General features: G+C 38.5%; 1 long non-coding RNA gene across 1 annotated transcript in view; it reads right to left on the minus strand.

The window, feature by feature from the left end:
* The window catches only part of LOC102006552, a 59,898-nt gene that overhangs the window by 27,110 nt on the left and 15,437 nt on the right, over positions 1–17,351 (minus strand). The window contains exon 3 of the long non-coding RNA XR_263162.2: positions 2,145–2,244. This is a non-coding gene — a long non-coding RNA (uncharacterized LOC102006552). The remainder of the gene's footprint in view (positions 1–2,144; positions 2,245–17,351) is intronic.

Here is a 17,351-nt window from a genome sequence, read left to right on the forward strand (position 1 = left end):
ACAATTCCCTAACTGTGCATCAGAGTTTTGTATGTTGAGTTTTCTAAATGCAAAAGGAATTTGGATATTTCTGCTTCCATTTATAATACACCCAAGGAAAAAGAAAATTCAAATACATGTAAGTATCAAGCTATGCTAGCCACTGGAAGTTTTAACAAGAAAGGACAGAGCATGAGATACATTGGTCACTTATCATCCATTGTACATATCAGTCACATGGTAGATGAGGTTTATGGTTTGGTAAAATCAGTACAAGTCTCTGTATTCCCACCAGCAGAGAAGGGAACCCACTGAAAAAGAATTCTCTATCTGGAGCAGCATTCAGGAGTGCCTGGGGGTTTATGTCATGTGTTTCATAAGTGTTCAATCACTGAGAAAACAAGTGGTTTATCATGTAGCCATCTTTTGCATAATCTGCCAACCAGACTCAGCGGCCTTTGAAAAACTATAGTGAATTACTTTTTTTCTAGGCTTTCAAAAATAAAGCAGACCATCCATGGGAGGTTCCGGATAATAGCCAAGTGCATAGCACATCTGATGGGAGTTAGGCTCAGCTGGCCTTAGGATGGAGCTGAGACCAGGTGTTCCTAGTTCTCATGTGGGACACGAAAAAGTGTTAGAATGAGTCAGATGATGAAATAGAAATTTGATTGGGTTTTCTGTATCCCAGGCCTAGCGAGGCACCAACAAAGATGGCAGAACTGATTTGCTGGGCATCGTGCTATGCAGTGCTCTGGGTGTTTTAAGCTAGAAGCCTTACCAGTATGTGGTTGGACTCATTATAATTAGCACGTTGTTAATATTTTAGATGTCACCACTGAGAAAGCATTCCTTGCAAAGCTCAACAAAGAATGCATTTTTGAATTTACATTTTCAGAGCAATCCCTGAATCATTTATTTCTGTTCATTTAAAAAATGTTTGAATATTATCAAATTAGATCTCAGAATTTCTACCTGATAGTATATTTACATCTAATTCTTAGCTTATCTAAGCTCTTTTGATTTAAAGGGTGACCTAGTTAATAAAAATTAGTTACTGGGTTGGCTGAAGAATCGTTTTCTGCCTGGCATATGTTAGTGATTACAAGCATAAAAAAGTAGGTAATTTTCCCTAAATGGTGCTAGGTAGCTCATTTTTTTCTCACTAACTCCAACATCTAAACAGGGTCATATTTAGAAAGAAGAACTATAAAACAATCATATTGAGTGACATACCCTACCCCTTTGTATACCACATGTAAAACCCAGTGAATTCTTATGAAAATGAATATGCCAGAAAGCTGATAAGAGAAAAATAAATCTTAACGTACATGGAGGAGATGGTAGCATAGTATGAACAACACGGAGTGAGTAGTCCTAGCACTATCTGGCAGCTGGCAATTGGGCAGGCAGGCTCTATAAGTGTGCTGTAATAAATACCTGAGATAAATCAATTTATAAAGAGGAAAGGTTTATTTTGGCTTATATTTTTGCAGGTTTTAGTTCATGGTCAGTTGACTTTATCACTTTGGGGTTTGTACCAAAGCTGGACATCACAGTGGGGGGGTGGTATGTGGTAATCTGCTCACCTCATGACACCTGGGAGGCACTAAGGAGGAAGAGGCAGCATGCCCTGATCCCATCCCATGCTCCCCTTAGTCTACCTTTCTCCCATGAGTCTCCACCTCTTGAAAGTCCCACCACCTTCCAATAGTGCCACAGGCCAGAGACCATGCCTTCAAATAATAGGCCTTTGGGAGCACTTACACCATAGAGAACATAGGAGAAAAGGAAATGTAGTAGGGCCATTTCCTTCCCATCTATTGCTGTGCATGTAGCTTCAAATCTCCACCCAATAATATCCCAGAAGCAAACATTATTTTATTGATTTTCTACTGGAAACCCAGATCAAAAGTATTAATACATGCCTATCCCTTGGACAGGAAACCTCTATTATGCCCCAATTTCTCCATTGTGAAATTTCCCAACTCAATCACTAACTGATAATTCTTGATTTCTATCTCCTCTCTGAGTTGGTTTTTCTGTGATAATAAGACCTAGAAGGCCTGGCTTGTGGCTCCATCAGAATTCCTTCATCCTTCATTCTTAAAAAACTAAATGAATTGAAAAAATAAGATAGTCATGTGTTTAAACCAAACTATTACCTTGTGGTGAAGCTGCAATTGGTGAGGTGAAATGTAGCACAAAATCCCAAAAACAAATTGGATCATTGCACAGGTGCTAACTTTGCTCTTCATAGTGAACCTAGATGAAAAGGGAGAATAGAAGAAAAAAAAGGAAACAAGGCTTTTGTAAATAAGAAAAAAATGCATAATAAGGTAAAGGGAGGGGAAGGGGATGAGAAAAAAGAAAAAGCAAGATATATCAGGTATAAGTACAAATGTCCGATGGCAAATATCATCATAAAATGTACCAATAAAATGAAAAGGTAAAAAAAAAAAAAAAACGCTTTGAGGAAGTGGAGGCCTTCTAGGGCTTGCTATGACCTGCTTAGCAGAAAACTGAAAATACAATCTTTCCCTAGCAAGTACTTTTAAAAGATACCCTTGAGTCTGAGATTGCCATAAATATAACAAAATTTGTGACTCCTCAGTAAAGAATTACAGAGGCAATTAGACAAATTCATCTGATTTGTTGAAATTCACAGCTAAGATTTTAATTTGCAAGTAGAGTGGCTATAGCCTTTCTGCCTTCCAGGGTATGTAAAATCTTTAGTGTGATATCTTTTCTGTAATAACATTAAGCAAAACTCCTGCAAACTCAGTGAACCTAAGTTTTCTGTGGTCAAAATTGAACCAGTAAAATGGCAAAAGATCCAGATAAATGAAAGAACTTGTAGACAATTGGAAATAGCTTTCATCCATTCCATGCCATGTGATCAACTCAGGCCATGTTGGTTTAGAATTTGGATGTTTATTAGATTTCCAGTGAGTGATACTATTCCATTAAGGCATAAAATGTTCTAGATATAAAGTGACAAGTTCTCCAAGGTTCAACCAATGAAACCTAATAAGAAGAACACTTTTTTGAAAAAATCACTCACTTTTAATGCTTGGTCTGCCTTTCCAACTAGAGACAATACTCATAAGTGAAATAAATTGTAATCATTAACTGTTCATTTCATATTGTCTCCTTGGTGTAGGAACCTGAAAGACTAGGTAAAACTCAAAACGTACAATAGATGATAGGAAAGGGAAAGAAATTGATCAAAACAAGGAACAACTGGGATGAGGGAAAGAAGAAAAAAGAAAGAAGGAATACAAAAATATAAATATATATATGAATCACTGCAATAACTATATTGCTGATGTCTGATGGTATGTTGAAATGAACAGTTAATGATTACAATTTTTTATGTTCTTATCGATTGTGCATGCTTGTGTCTGGTGGTCTGAGCAACTGATTTGAAGGTAACAATATGCAATGGAATTACAATGGTGAACTCCTACCATCTTGTCTAGTGAAACTCTGTTTTATCTCTACTGTTTTATCGAAAACTATTTTCTTATTCCCTATAATGGTTTGAACAATCTTTCATTCTTACATCTGATAATCTGAGCAATGTAGTTGAGAATAGTGATATGTAATGTAACAACCACTGTTGATTCATATTATTTTGTCTTGAGACCCTGTATCACTTTGAATGTTTCTGCTTTGATTTGTTTATGTTTGTGATACTGGTATGCTGCTACTGTTCTATTTCTTTGTTTGTTTCTCATTTACTACTCTCTTTAAAATAAAAATAAAAAAAGAAAATACATAAATCAAGCAAATAATCACTGTTATTTGCTTGTTAGGAGAGAGCAAGGCAAACTGTAATCTTTTCATTACATTAGCTCTTAGAGGGGGAGCCTCCATGTTACAAGAAACCAAGCTGTGATTATAGCTATTTTCTGTTATGAGTCATTCTGAGTAACTCTGAAACATACTTGGAAGAAATCCTTGAGGTTTTCTTCACTTTAAAATGTTATCATACAAACTATTAAAGTTTTGATGGCCACAATCAAAAGAGTATAATATAATTCATGGTTAGTAAGTGTATTCATCTACTTGTGTTCTTTATTTGCAATGTATTTGGATTTATTTATGGTTTGTGTGTAAATACGTAGATTTATACACATATTATATAGGTAGGTACACAAATTCTCCAGACCAAGTTGTACAGCCTACCCCTTTCCATGTGTTGTATATACACCTAAATAAATATGGACACAATACCATTTACATTAAAAAAAAAAGTTGCTGGCTGCACCTTGAGTTAGAAATAGGTGACCAATATTAGTTTTTTTTTATAACAAACTTATTATCAGGTAATTTATACTTTTAAAACAAGTGACAAACCGAATTCTGATGTATAGACCATCATTTATTGCATTAGCAAGCAGTTATGTGACAATTCATAGAATTGTGCAGTATACAGTTGTATCCTAGTCCCAGTTTCCTTAGGACAGTCCCAATGTTTTATTGAAGCTGCTAGTCCAGGATGTTTGATCATCTTATATGTGTCCTCCTCCTTGATCACATGCCAAAGGAAAGATTTACAGGAGGCTGATAACAAAGTTCTGAAGCATGATGTAGTTAAGTATACGATTCACATCTTGTGGGCACAACACTCTGGGCCATCAGCTGGACGTAGAAACCCAACACTGTGGCCACAGTTGCTATTATTAAAGACAAACTTGAAGAATCTTCTGATCTACAGTACCCTTTTCCTGCAAGAGTGGAGTGTGTAAAATACTTTAGCCTATGCACAAATCTTGAAAATCACCCATTTCACGGAGAAGAGTTTATTTCTAGTACCAAATATTCTAGTGGCTTAGATCTTTGATGAAAGGAACTTCCTTTCAAATTGTCATTGTTCTATTTTTTAAAAGCCATGCTCACTCACATATGGAATCCAAAAAGTTTAGTCCCATAGAAGGAGAGAGTGCAGGGGTTACCAGAGCCTGGAGGAGGGAGCGAAGGATGGGGAGTGGTGACCAAAGTTACTAAGTTATTGTCGGGTGGGAGGAATAAGCTCTGAGATTCTTTTCACAGTAAGCTGACAATAGGAATTGATAATGTATGTTTCCAAAAACCTAGAAGAAAGGATTTGAATATTTTCACTATAAAGATAAGCAGTTGACATAAATATGTTTACCTTGATTTAAATATTTCACAAGGAATATATGTGTTAAAACATTATGTCACACTCCATATACACATGATATACTTTTTGTGTCCATAACAAAAATTCTTCTTGATCTCCAGAGCAGTTTTAGCAGCCTTTAGTTTTCTACTAGAATGTGTATTTAAATTAACACCAGGCATTTATAATGTATAGCTTACCTAGCGTGCTCATAGGTGGACCTTTTCGGAGCTGGCTAGATCTAGAGCATGTGATATTGGGATTAAGCAAGGGTGGTACTAAATTCCTGCACTGATTGGAACTAGCATAGTTTTGAGTGTGGATAATGGAAGACCCACCTTGGGTGTGAGTGGTACCAATCCATAGACTTTGAGCCTGGATGTAATAAAAAGGGACAGAGGACAGACAGACTTGCTGCCAGTTGTTGCTTGCTGCTTTGCTGTGGGCAGTTTCTCCTCTGTGATGCCACCCTGCCTTGGAGCCAGCCACCTATGGACTGAACCCTCTACAAAATGAGCTGAAATAAATCCTTTTTTAACTTGTGGGTGGTGAGTATTTTGTCTCAACAACAAGAAAAGTAACTAGGACAGGTATGATTCTGTACGTGATCAAATGTCAACCTACCAGAGAGACAGTCTGGGGAGTGGTAGTGAACATATGGCACATGTGCCACACGTGGCTGTTTGGTATGACTGAAAGCTCTGAAAGGTTTGCCATCACTACTTTGGGAGAGTGAGGCTTGAATTCTAGTCCTTCCAGTAGCTCTTAACAAGTTCTATAGCTCAAATAGATCACTTTAGTTTCTCTGAACTTTTGTCTCTTGTGTTGTACAGAATGACCTTTAAAATCTCTTTTAGCTCTTAAGAATGTCCAAAAGGGTATCATAATTCTAAATATTTGAAGTTTTCATTGTAATTTTGAAAGTTTGTCTTTTTAAAAAAAACCTCAATAACTATTATATTTCAGAAAGTGTTCGTCTCATGTTTTATCAGCATTAAATAGAAATTTGGCTGATTTCCATCTTGAGAGTCTTTCAGACCTGTTTGGCACCTTTGGAAATGGTAGGTGATTTCTCTGAACTAGAGAACATAGCTGTGAACAACATGGTGTTTTGTAGACAGGTCACCCTCTCCAAAGTTTCTAAGTCTTTTTGACTCTTAGAAAGAGCAAGCACATCTTGATGACCGAAAGAACTTCATTCAAATATTCTGAGTGTGTTTACTTCATAGTCAAAGACAATGCCCTAAAATACTCATTCACTAGGAATTTAGATTCTACAGCCTTGGCATAAATTTCTCCAAATGGAATTTGCTGTAGAGATAAAGCACAAAACATGGCAAGCTTTAAGTGTGAGGACATTCCCTTTGATAAAACACACTCCAATAAGTCTCTTGGAATATTATTTAGTCCCTTGTTTATGTGAGAGCAATGATTTTCACAATCCAAGGTGAAGATATCCAAACCAATTTTCTAGACTCTTTCAGTTGATTTCCCAGACAGAGGTGCTGCCTCAGTCTGACATCTAAATCAAGTGAGGCTATACACTTCAGGGCACAAATTAGACGCCTGGCACCAAACTAAAGTGGTTAGACTGCCTGAGAATTGATGTAGGCCATTTATGCATCAGGACTGACTATGTTTTATTTTTGACACGTGAGTTTATGCTTAGTGAGTATGAAAGCTTTAATGCTATAGCAGCAATAAACTCATTAGGAAGTGTCAGCTGGGATTACAATGCATGTTAAATAAATATCACCAGTGCTGAGACAGCCTTCATTAATTCCTTAGTAGAGTATCTGCATGTGGAAGTAGTCTCAGCAGTTTCAGGCAGAGTGGAATTTAAGAACTTCTCCCTCAGTGCTTGAATTGCAACATTAGGAAAGAATGCCTATGAATAGAAGATTTTCTTTTTGTAGAACCCTCTAACAAAATGATATGCTAACTGGCACAGGCTCTTCTCCTTTTCTAGTACTAGGAATTGAACCTAGGGTCTTCACACCAGGCTATACCACCACCTCTTCAAAAAAATTTTTTTTTAAATTTTGAGACAGGATCTCCTTAAATTCCTGAGAAGTTGCCCAGGGAGGGTTGTAACTTGAAGGCCTCCTGCCTCAGCCTCCGAGAGTACTAGAATTACAGCCATGTGTCATCACAGCTGTTTAAAAAAATGATAGGTCTGCTAAATGTGTTCTGAAAACTGGGAACTGTTGGAATGAACCTTTAATTAGGTGTGTGGAAATCTTATGTTGGACAAATATACAGGTAGGTTGTTTAAACAAGTAGCATGTCTTTCTTCAGAGCACATTCTCTAGAAATGATTGTTTCCAACAAATTTTAAGGGTGGTGTGTTGATACTGCATAATCACTGGTGACACTATGATGAATAGTCAAGAGAAAAGAAAATGCCAGGTAGCAGGGCTTTGAGAAATGCCTTTTTTGAAATGTACATGTGCTCAGTGTAACCAAGCACTCATCTATCCTCCCACCATGAGCCCTCACTCTCCAGAACACATGTTTCTGCTTCATGAGTAGAGTAGACTCCCTACCAAGAAGAGCTGGTGAGAAGATGAGCTTTGACTGTTGCACTGCCCATTTATTTTCTCATCAGCTAAGATCCACCTGTGTTGAGAGAAAACCACCAACCCCTTGCTTTCAGCTCCTCTGAGTCAAGGGAAGTAAACCCCTCTCCCACCTTATAAATAAGAATTCCTTTTCAATGTCATTGCTTACCTTTACATGACTTTAAAACATGACCCAGATTATGTCCTGTCTTTGCTGGATGAGGCCCTCCTTTGCCCTTCAACAACTTGTCCTCTCCTACTTTCAAGCCATCTTATTCTTTCCAATCATTTTCCCAGAGCTGGTGCTAATTATATTAAAAATGTTCTTACAAGACAAATAAAAGAGCTTAGGAACATAGCCAGTCTTGTAGACTTCTTCATAACATTTGTGTAATGGGTCATAGGATTCTAGTAGGATCTGTGAGTTACACCCCCACCCAACCCGTGTCTTCCCATATTATTTTCTTAAGACAAATTAGAAAGCATGGTCCTGAGGAACCAGGAAAGTTGTTTTATTCCTAGATCGTACTCTGAGACCTAACTGACTATTGAGCATCTTCCTGTAGACCTGGAGAATCTGCTGGCTTAAAGAATATGGGTCAGAACCTTGGCCTCTCAGCCTTACCACTGAAGAATAACTTGAAGAATTTCTCTGGTGGTCTTGCATGTGACGACCTGGAAATGGTTAACTGTCTTAATAATTAATTGATCTGGCATATATTCTTGTTCAATAAAAAAAGTACTGAGTTTTAGTGAAAAAAAAATGAAGCCATTTACTAAAATGTTAATTCACATAAAGTACTTGGAACAGAGCCCAGCCTGGAGTAAGTGCCTCTGCTGATTATTTTCCACTTGACCCTTCAGCAACTTCCCTGTAGCCTTCTCACCTCCCAGGGATGGCGACCTCTATGGAGGACTACATCACCCAGGTTCCCTTGCCAGCCAGTTTCAATTTGCAAACAGCCAATGGGAGGAACTGTCACAGGACTAGAAGGTGGGAGGAGGCAGGATAGAGAACTTCCTTCCTGCCCTTTCCTACCTCTACTCACTCTTCTGACAAACTCCTTGGAGCTAAAACCTCACCAGGTGTCTCTTCCTCCACTGCTTGCACCACTGTTTCCTTCCGTCCTCCCTCAGGTCACAGGTGAGTTAATGCTTTCCCTGTGTTGCCAGATACTTCAGTCTCTCATTGCCATTTCTTTAATTCTACTCAAATCTCTAAATAGACCCTTCCTTACAATCTTTCCACTTAAGTCAACAGTTCCCAAACCCTGCTGCACATTATCATAACCAAAGGAGCTTTTAAAACCGTCAGTGCCTGGAGTCTCATCCCTAGAGGTTAGTGTAACAAGCCAAGGAGGGGTCTGCTGTTATAAGAGCTCTGCGGGTAATGAAGCCAGAGTTGAGAACCACTTATGGAAACCACCTGAGTGAGTTGTTTCCCGCCAAGATCCTGATAAAGTATGCAGTGACTATTGCCTGTTGTTATTAAAGCCACTACCACAGATACACCTTCACATACTCTGCTAATATTAATCATTCTCCCCAGTTTGCAGATGAGGAAACTTACACAGTGGTTAAGTAATTTTCTAAAAATCAGATGATTTCTACATGGCAGAGTTTGAATTTAATTTATTTCACTCAAAAGCTCATATTCTTTTAATGTATGGAAGATAATTTTTATTTTATGTTGTACATTTCATCTGGCAGAACAATTTTATTATTTCATCACACTGTGGCATTGTTTTATGGAAGCTTTTATAGAAACTGTTATACCATAAGCAGAAAAAGGACTTTGTTTTTCTCTTGATGCAAATAGTCTTTTAAGAGCTAAAACATATATGTTTAAGGTTTTTTAGAGGAGTTTTGGGTTCACAGCAAAATTAAGCAGAAGTACAAAGACTTTTCCTGTCATGTGTAGCCCTCACATTCATAACTGCTTCCATTATCGACAACTCTGCCTGCAGTGGTACTTTCCTTACAATGCTTGAACTTGGATTGACACATCATTGTCACCCAAAGTTTATAGCTTACAATAGGCTCAAGTCTTTTGTACAGTTTATGTTCTTTTTGTTCTTTTTACTGTGATGCATTTCTAGGTCCAGAGCGTCTCAAACTTTAATGTGAATATGAAACACTTGGGGATCTTGTTCAACTATACTAGCTTTTTGATTCAGTACTTCTGTGGCCAAGGGTTCATTTCTAACATCCTTTCAGGTGAGCAATGGTTCAGTGACTTCTTCTTGAGTATCAAAGGCATAAATAGTGATCTCCGACCCTCTTCATTATTTAAACCTTCAAAACCTTGACTGCTGTCTTCCTCCTTTCCACAAGATACTGCATCTTACCTCACTGACAAAAGAAAAGCACACAAAAGAGTCTCACATATTCATGCTATTATATCTGCCCATTTAACTGCATCTGTACCTGCCTTCCCACCTGTAACCATGGGCTGGTTATCTGGCTCACATTTCCAACCATTTTATCTGATGCTCCAGATCCCATCTTCCACACCCAAGGAGATTTCTTCATAATTACTCCCCTTTATTCTGTCACCTATATTTTTCTCTCTTTCCTGGATTGTTTCCATCAGCACTACTTGGAAGCATTATTATTCTTATTTTCTTGAAAATTGAGCTCCTCCCAATTTTGATAATTGAGCTGATATCAATTCTGATAGTTGAGCTCTACCCAACACCAATTCTCACTCCAACTTTTGTATGCATTTACAAAAAAATACTATTCAAGGTTTCAATTATTTTTGTTTCCAGTTGTATTCTTTTCATTCTTTGGCCTATCCTACCTTAATCAGCTCTCATCAAGGCCATTAAAGAGATTCACATTGCTAAATTGAGTAGTCTCCGCCTTATTGTTTGTCAATATTTAGTACATTAATTAACTCCCTCTTCCTGGAGAGTTTATTCACCTGGGTCTTTAGAATTTCACATTCTCTTGTTTGTTTTGTTTGTTTTTCTGACTTGATCAACAACTCTTCTTAGTCTTCTCTGGGTCCTTCCATTATCTCTGAGCTTGTAACTTTGTCATGCTCCTGTTTGAACTTTGCTTCTGCATTGTCTGTCTTGATGATGTCCTCCAGCAGCAAGGGTTTAAGTACCATACACATATCAAGTCTGTGTGATCTTTCACCTGAAATCTGGCCTCCTAAAAACTACCTGTGCAATATTGATATGGAGACATTTAATAGATGTTTCAAACATATATTCAAGACTGAAGAAAAAGACTGTGTTGGTGTTCTTTCTTATAGTTATTTCACCAAAATTGTTCCTCTTCACAGCCAGTGAACTTGCATCCTTCCAGTTGCTCACATCAAAAGACTGTGAAGATATTCTTCATGTGCCTTTTTCTTTCACACCTCATACCCACTCTCCTATGCAATGCTACTGACTCTTAAATATATTCAGAACCAGAATCCCACACTTACCCGCTATTACTGCTACCACAGTTTTTCTTAGTCTCTCCTGTATTCTACACTTACTACCTAATATCTAAAATTTTTCAACAGAGCTCCTTTTAAAAGGATGCTTGACTTTGGTGTTCAATACCCTGTGAAAAACTTTTCCCTCAGAACAAGCGACAGTTCTCACATCAAAGGGTCTAGGAACTCTACTGCCCTACTTACATTTCCAGCCTTACTTCTGGGACCTAACCTTCTGCTTTGTTGTTCTGTCACTGCCCTTAAGGCATATTAGCTCACCTGAGGCTCTTGAGCTTTCTAGGTAGGCTCTACCTTCTCACCTTTCCTCTCACTTTAGAATGTTCTTCCTTTGGTATCTGTGTGGGTAGGTAGTTCTCTCAACTCCTTGAACTTTTGCTGACATGTCACCTTCTCAGTGAGCCTTATCCTGGTCACTCTTTTGCAATTGTCCTCCATCTACTACCTCTCTCTGGCTTTTCTGATTTCCATTATTCTACTCAATTTTTGATTTATTTTCTACATTATTTAATCTCCTGTACTTTATTGTTATTTATGGCTTAGAATATGCATTTCCAGGATGTCAAGGATTATTGTCTTTTATTGTCTTTTAGTGCTAAGTACCTAAAAATGTTTCTGGCATACAGTGATACTCAAAATATTTTGTTGAAAAATAAATGAATAGTTCTTAAGATGGCAGTTAATGGGATAAACTTTTCTTAGTCAAGAAGGATCTAAGAGTTCTGTGCCTGGTAATGAAACACAGACATACAAGAAATAAAGACAAATGTCCAGTTTCTTTCTGGAGTTAGTTATATAGGTCTTAAGCAGTGACTTCCTGCTACTCTAGAGTGAGACTTATAAATATGTGAAAAAAATGTTCTTTCCTAGGCTTTGGGTGCCTCTAAAATATCTCAGAAAAGTGAACAACTATCTCTTACTTTCGGTGTTTAACAGCATTTGCCAATATTTGGTAGTATGAAAAAAATCTCCCACAGCATGGAACTTGGGCTGACAGACTATATGGGGCAGTCTAGAGGGTTTAGGGTAATGTTCAACATTTCACTGCATAGAGCCCTCAGGGTAAAATTCTCAAGAAGAATCAATAATTGGAGGCCAACTAAATAGCTCTGTTCTCCTCGAATATGAACCTGGTTACTTTATCAAGAAAACAGATGTTTATTGCTTTCAGGCAGAAAATAAGTCAGGCACGTTTACAAGCCCCTCTCCATCTTGAAAGCATTTTTGTCAGCTTCTTCATCCTTAGAGAAAATTACCAAATCAAGCCTTGAAAGGTAGATGATTAGTGGGCGTCATACTTGGCATCTCATTTCTTCTTCCCAGCCGGGGAGATGGAGATGGTAGTGACCTCCTACTTGGAGAAAAACACATTTTTGACAGCAGAGTTGTCTCAGGGCCTTTCCTTGGAGCAGGAAAACCATGTAACTGTATGCTAATGTCTAAAACCAAAGGAACCTGGCAGCAGGCACTCAGGATGTCTCCGATTGTGGTTTACAAACAATGATTCAATAGCTGGAATGTATTATAAAGGAGAGAAGGATCTCACATCCTTGCACCAGAAGTAATTTGGAGCAGGCTGAAAGAGTCACCTAGAAAATGTCTTTGTCCTTTTTGATTATCCAAAGCATTCAAGATCAATTTTCTATAGCTCCCAGGAACACTTAGGAGGGAACAATAACAGTTATAACAAGTGGTCAGAGTCTCTGAAAATCTAAATCCCACGTGCAGAGTGCACTCTATAACATTCTCCAAATGCAGGGGGATGCCTTTGAATGTTCTAACTTTCAACCATTTTAATAAGGACCGAAAAAAAATTACATGAAGTGACTGTGTGGGAAAGAGCATTGCAAGGTTTTGTGGGCTTTTGAGGTGGAGGAAAGCCAGGACCAAAGGAGCCTGAAGAATCCTTCTCCACACTGAGATGCATGCATTGAAAACAAGTGGAATGGGACCCAGGCATTGCTCCCAGATTTGATCAATACGTATTTCACACACTTTACTGCATCTTTATATGGATATACCACTATGTCAGACTCTAAGAATCCTTCAAACTGGTGTCACGGCTGCTTCAGAGACAGCTACTACCAGTAAAATACACCAGCTGGACCTACCAGCTAGCTGCACTTTGTCTGTGAACTGAGGAGACACCCATTGTTGACTTTGTGAGTTAATTCTCCGTTGTTTTGTATAGGTGAGTCATACCTCCCCACAACACAAGCAACTGCTCAAATGCAGTGGGAATGCATAGGATTTGAAAATAGTTCAACTGGGTTTGGGTCCCAGATTTGTGCTTAGTAGTGGAAGGGAGAAGAAAGTGTAGAGAAGAAGTATCTTGGTTGCTAACTGAAGGTCCTCACTTGGTTGCTAACTGAAGGTCCTATAACAAAAGATGGATTAACCAGAAAGAAGCATGCAAACTTAAGTTTTATGGGATAAAGGGTTTCACATGGAAATGAAATCCTAAAGAAATGGGTAAACCTGTGTATTTTTATATTACATTTAAGGAAGAAGTACATGGTCTTGGAGAAGTCTAATTGGATAAAGCAGGTATGATACAATGGTAATAAACTGGGGAACTTAGCAAAGCCTATTTATTTAAATGTTTCTGTCTCCCTGTGTCTTCAGAGATTAAGATGTTCCTTTCCTCCAGTACAGGAAGGAGTCCCTGAAATGGAGGTTTATGCCCTATTGCAGGGGAAAGGTGCAAAGGTGAGGGGAGTCTTCACGTTTCTGCTGCTTTCTCAGCTGCTAAGATGCCACATCTGGTGGCAGCATGTCCTGAACCCTGTCATTAGCTACAAGTAAAGAGCCAGTCATCCAACATTTCTGAGACTTAGATTCTTTATTCCACTTGAAAGAATTGGAAAGTAATCAAAATAATACCTCCAGCGCAGGATGAATCTAAGGATAGAGTATTGAAAGCGATTTATAAATGAATGTTCCACCAATGCTAGTTTCCTAAGTGACCTGTAACTCTGTGGGGTTTACAGCATACATCAATTATTCACAGCTCTCCATCTGATTTTCTTGGTTTTGGCTGTTCCCTCTGTCATTTATCCTAAGAAATTGTGTTAGCTCGTTCGGAAGGAGGACATGACAAAATTATATTTGTTCCTCATGAGTACAGCTGTTATTGTGCTTATGTTGCCTATGCTTATCTAAATATTTTATATTGATGGGTGGCCCTCTCTCTCTCAAGCTCCCCAAAATAAACTCATGAAACTCATGAAGCTCATTTTAAATGCAGTATCTCCAGTTTTGAGCATCTGACACACAGAAGAATCCACAACATTTAACCAGGAGCCCTAGCACTTCCCCTCCTTCACATGTACTCTAGCAATGCATATTCGTGCCTGAGATTACATGGAAAATGACTTCTGTTATTTTCCTCCAGAGAAGTTCACATCTGCAGATCTTTAATGGGCTATGGAATATTCCCATGGACTTAACACCTTGGGTTTCAGTTGTATACACCCTTTTTTTTTCCTTTTTCAGTTCTCACTTCATGGCTGTTAACGGCTAAAATGCTATGTGCCACCCACAGAGGTGATTATATGGTCAGATAGAAGGTTCGGAAACTAAAATGATGCTTCTTTGGAAGGATAAACTCTCTTAACCAAGGGTATATTGCCACTAGTGTAAATGTGCATATGTAAGAAAGTAGGGAAATGATGTTAAAAATAGACAAGAAAAAAATCAAATTACTTTTCCTGCGATCATTACCACAGAACCAACCACAAAAGGCCCAGGCTGAGGCCAGGAAATTAGCTAGAAGAGGAGACAGAGAGGCAAGTGACAAAGGATAGGTGGGTGCAGACCATGATCGTTCACTGTTTTGCACAATCTTTTTGTCACGATCTTATATCTGTTTAAAATCTATTCCCATTTCTGACTACGGATAACTAGGAAAGATGACACTAGTTCCAAAGTTATAATTCCTTATTGATGTTTTCTGTAAGAGTTAATCTAAGTACCAAAGAAGGCTGGTTATGTGGCTCAGTGGTAGAGCTCTTGCCTTGCATGCACAAGGCCCTAGGTTCAATCCCCAGCACCACAGAAAAGAAACAAACAAAAAAACCCCAATAAATATAAAACAAAAAGTTGATCACCATATAAACAATCCTAGTTTTACATTTTAGAAGACTGTTTATCTGGTAGGCATGAATATATTTAATACACCATGAGATTAACAATAATGAATTGTCATACGCATATGAAAACCTTTCTTTCTTAACTTAGTTTTGTACCAAGAACATCTTTTTGTGAGAAAACCTCATTGTATTATTTCTAGAATACTTAACCATTTGATGATGACCAATTTATTGGGGGTGTTTCCCATAAGGTTATACAGATTTTTGGGGCCTCCTATTCATGAGCAAAGGCTGGAATATGATTTTTCCTAGGCAGCTGCTCCTTTATTCACCAAAGGGAGTCCTGTCTAATTGTTCTCATCTGGCCCTCCAGTGCGAGCATTCTTGAGGATGACCCTGGAGAAAAGCCTGATACCACAAGTACTGAGATCCACACAGGCTATAAAACCCATGAGTTGACAACATGGGTTGTCATAAAGAAGACAACACAGGAGGCTCATGTCCTATGATGTGACAGGACCTCCCACAAATTCCTGGGAATAAGTTTGTTGCTATGATGGCCATCATATTCTGTATGCTGTTTCACCTGCTGCAATTACGAAAACAAAAAGGGTGATAATGTTGGTGAGCACAAATTCACAAACGCTAATTTTGCACACTTCCCTAAGGGACAAATGGAGGGTTGGAATTCTCGGTATCACCCTTTTGAGATTTTCCATTATCTCTTAAGGGATGGGCCATCCTTTCCTACGCACTAAGACTAAAACTAAGACCACTAAGATTAAAAGACATTCCACGGTAAGATCCTTCCTAGCATAAGATCACCTCTGCCCTCTTGAGTCATTCCAAGTCATCTGTTGCCGATTGCGTCATTGACCTCTAAGTCTTCTGTCAACCTTAAGTCTACTGCTAATTCCTCCTATCATTGTATACACCCAATAAATATTGGCTGACTTGATGTGTCTTAGTCTCTACCCATCCTGAGGCACATCCCTTCTAGGTGGGGTGACCTCTCATCTCCCCTTCATGTATTACTAAAAAAAAAAAGTTAGTCTAGAACAGTGTTGGTGAACCTTTTAGACCTTTCAGTGATACAAACAGCCCACTGTGGGACATGTGCCATAGGTTTGCAACCACTAGGCTACAAGGTCATATTGACAGTTATAACTGCTTATCAGTAATGAGAAATTTATTAGCTGCTAATATAAGACATTCTTTTTACTGGAAAGTCCTGTTGTCACCCAGAACCTATGGGTAATAACCTGTGTGATTTTTTTGTAATATGTAATACAGTGTAAAGGACATACTTTAAAAAGTGGAAATTGCCTAGAGGACAGAAAGGAGTAGAATACTGGCAATCTGAAAAGTAACACTGGTAGTTTATATCTTTGTAGGATTGTATTTCAAAAATTACATAGTAGTATTTTGCCTAATCTTCATATCAAAAGTTGGATAAAGTTGAGGTGAACCATTCTTTCTTATAGCTGAAGAATCTTGATTAGTAGTGTCTTGACTGAACATTTTAAGGTCCATCTTCACCTTGTTTATCTACATTTACCATTTTCCCTCTCCTGAGATAGCTCCTCTTAAGAGATATGAACCAGGCATGGTGGCACATGCCTGTAATCTCAGCGTTCTGGAAGGCTGAGGCAGAAGGATCACAAGTTGGAGCCATGTGCATGTTTGTATGTGTGTAATAGTAGTAGTACCTTGGTGTGTTGGTGTGGGTGTTATTTTTGCAAGGGGAACAATATAATACAGGACACATACTTTATATGATTATTTATAATAATCACCCAAAGCACGATATACAAAAGAGTACAGGAAATCTGTCCACACACTAAGACCAAGGAATCCAGCTGAGGGCCTGGATCCCGCAACAATGTCCTACATGAGTCCAGCTGAGTACCCAGAGCCCATGACAGCGTCTCATGCAGGCCTGTTTCACAGATCTGCTGGGAAGGCCCAAAGGTCAGTGGTGGAATCTACAAATGAAGGACCTGTGCTAGTAGGCTAAGAGATGTACACTGGAGCCAGGAAGTGACACTCAGAAGAACCAGAGCTCCCCCAAAAGGTACCACAGCCATCCTTGGCAACAGTGAGGTCCCGAGCTCCTC

Source organism: Chinchilla lanigera, unplaced genomic scaffold, assembly GCF_000276665.1.
Source record: "Chinchilla lanigera isolate Chin_1 unplaced genomic scaffold, ChiLan1.0 scaffold00062, whole genome shotgun sequence".
In the NCBI taxonomy this organism is placed as follows: Eukaryota; Metazoa; Chordata; class Mammalia; order Rodentia; family Chinchillidae; genus Chinchilla; species Chinchilla lanigera.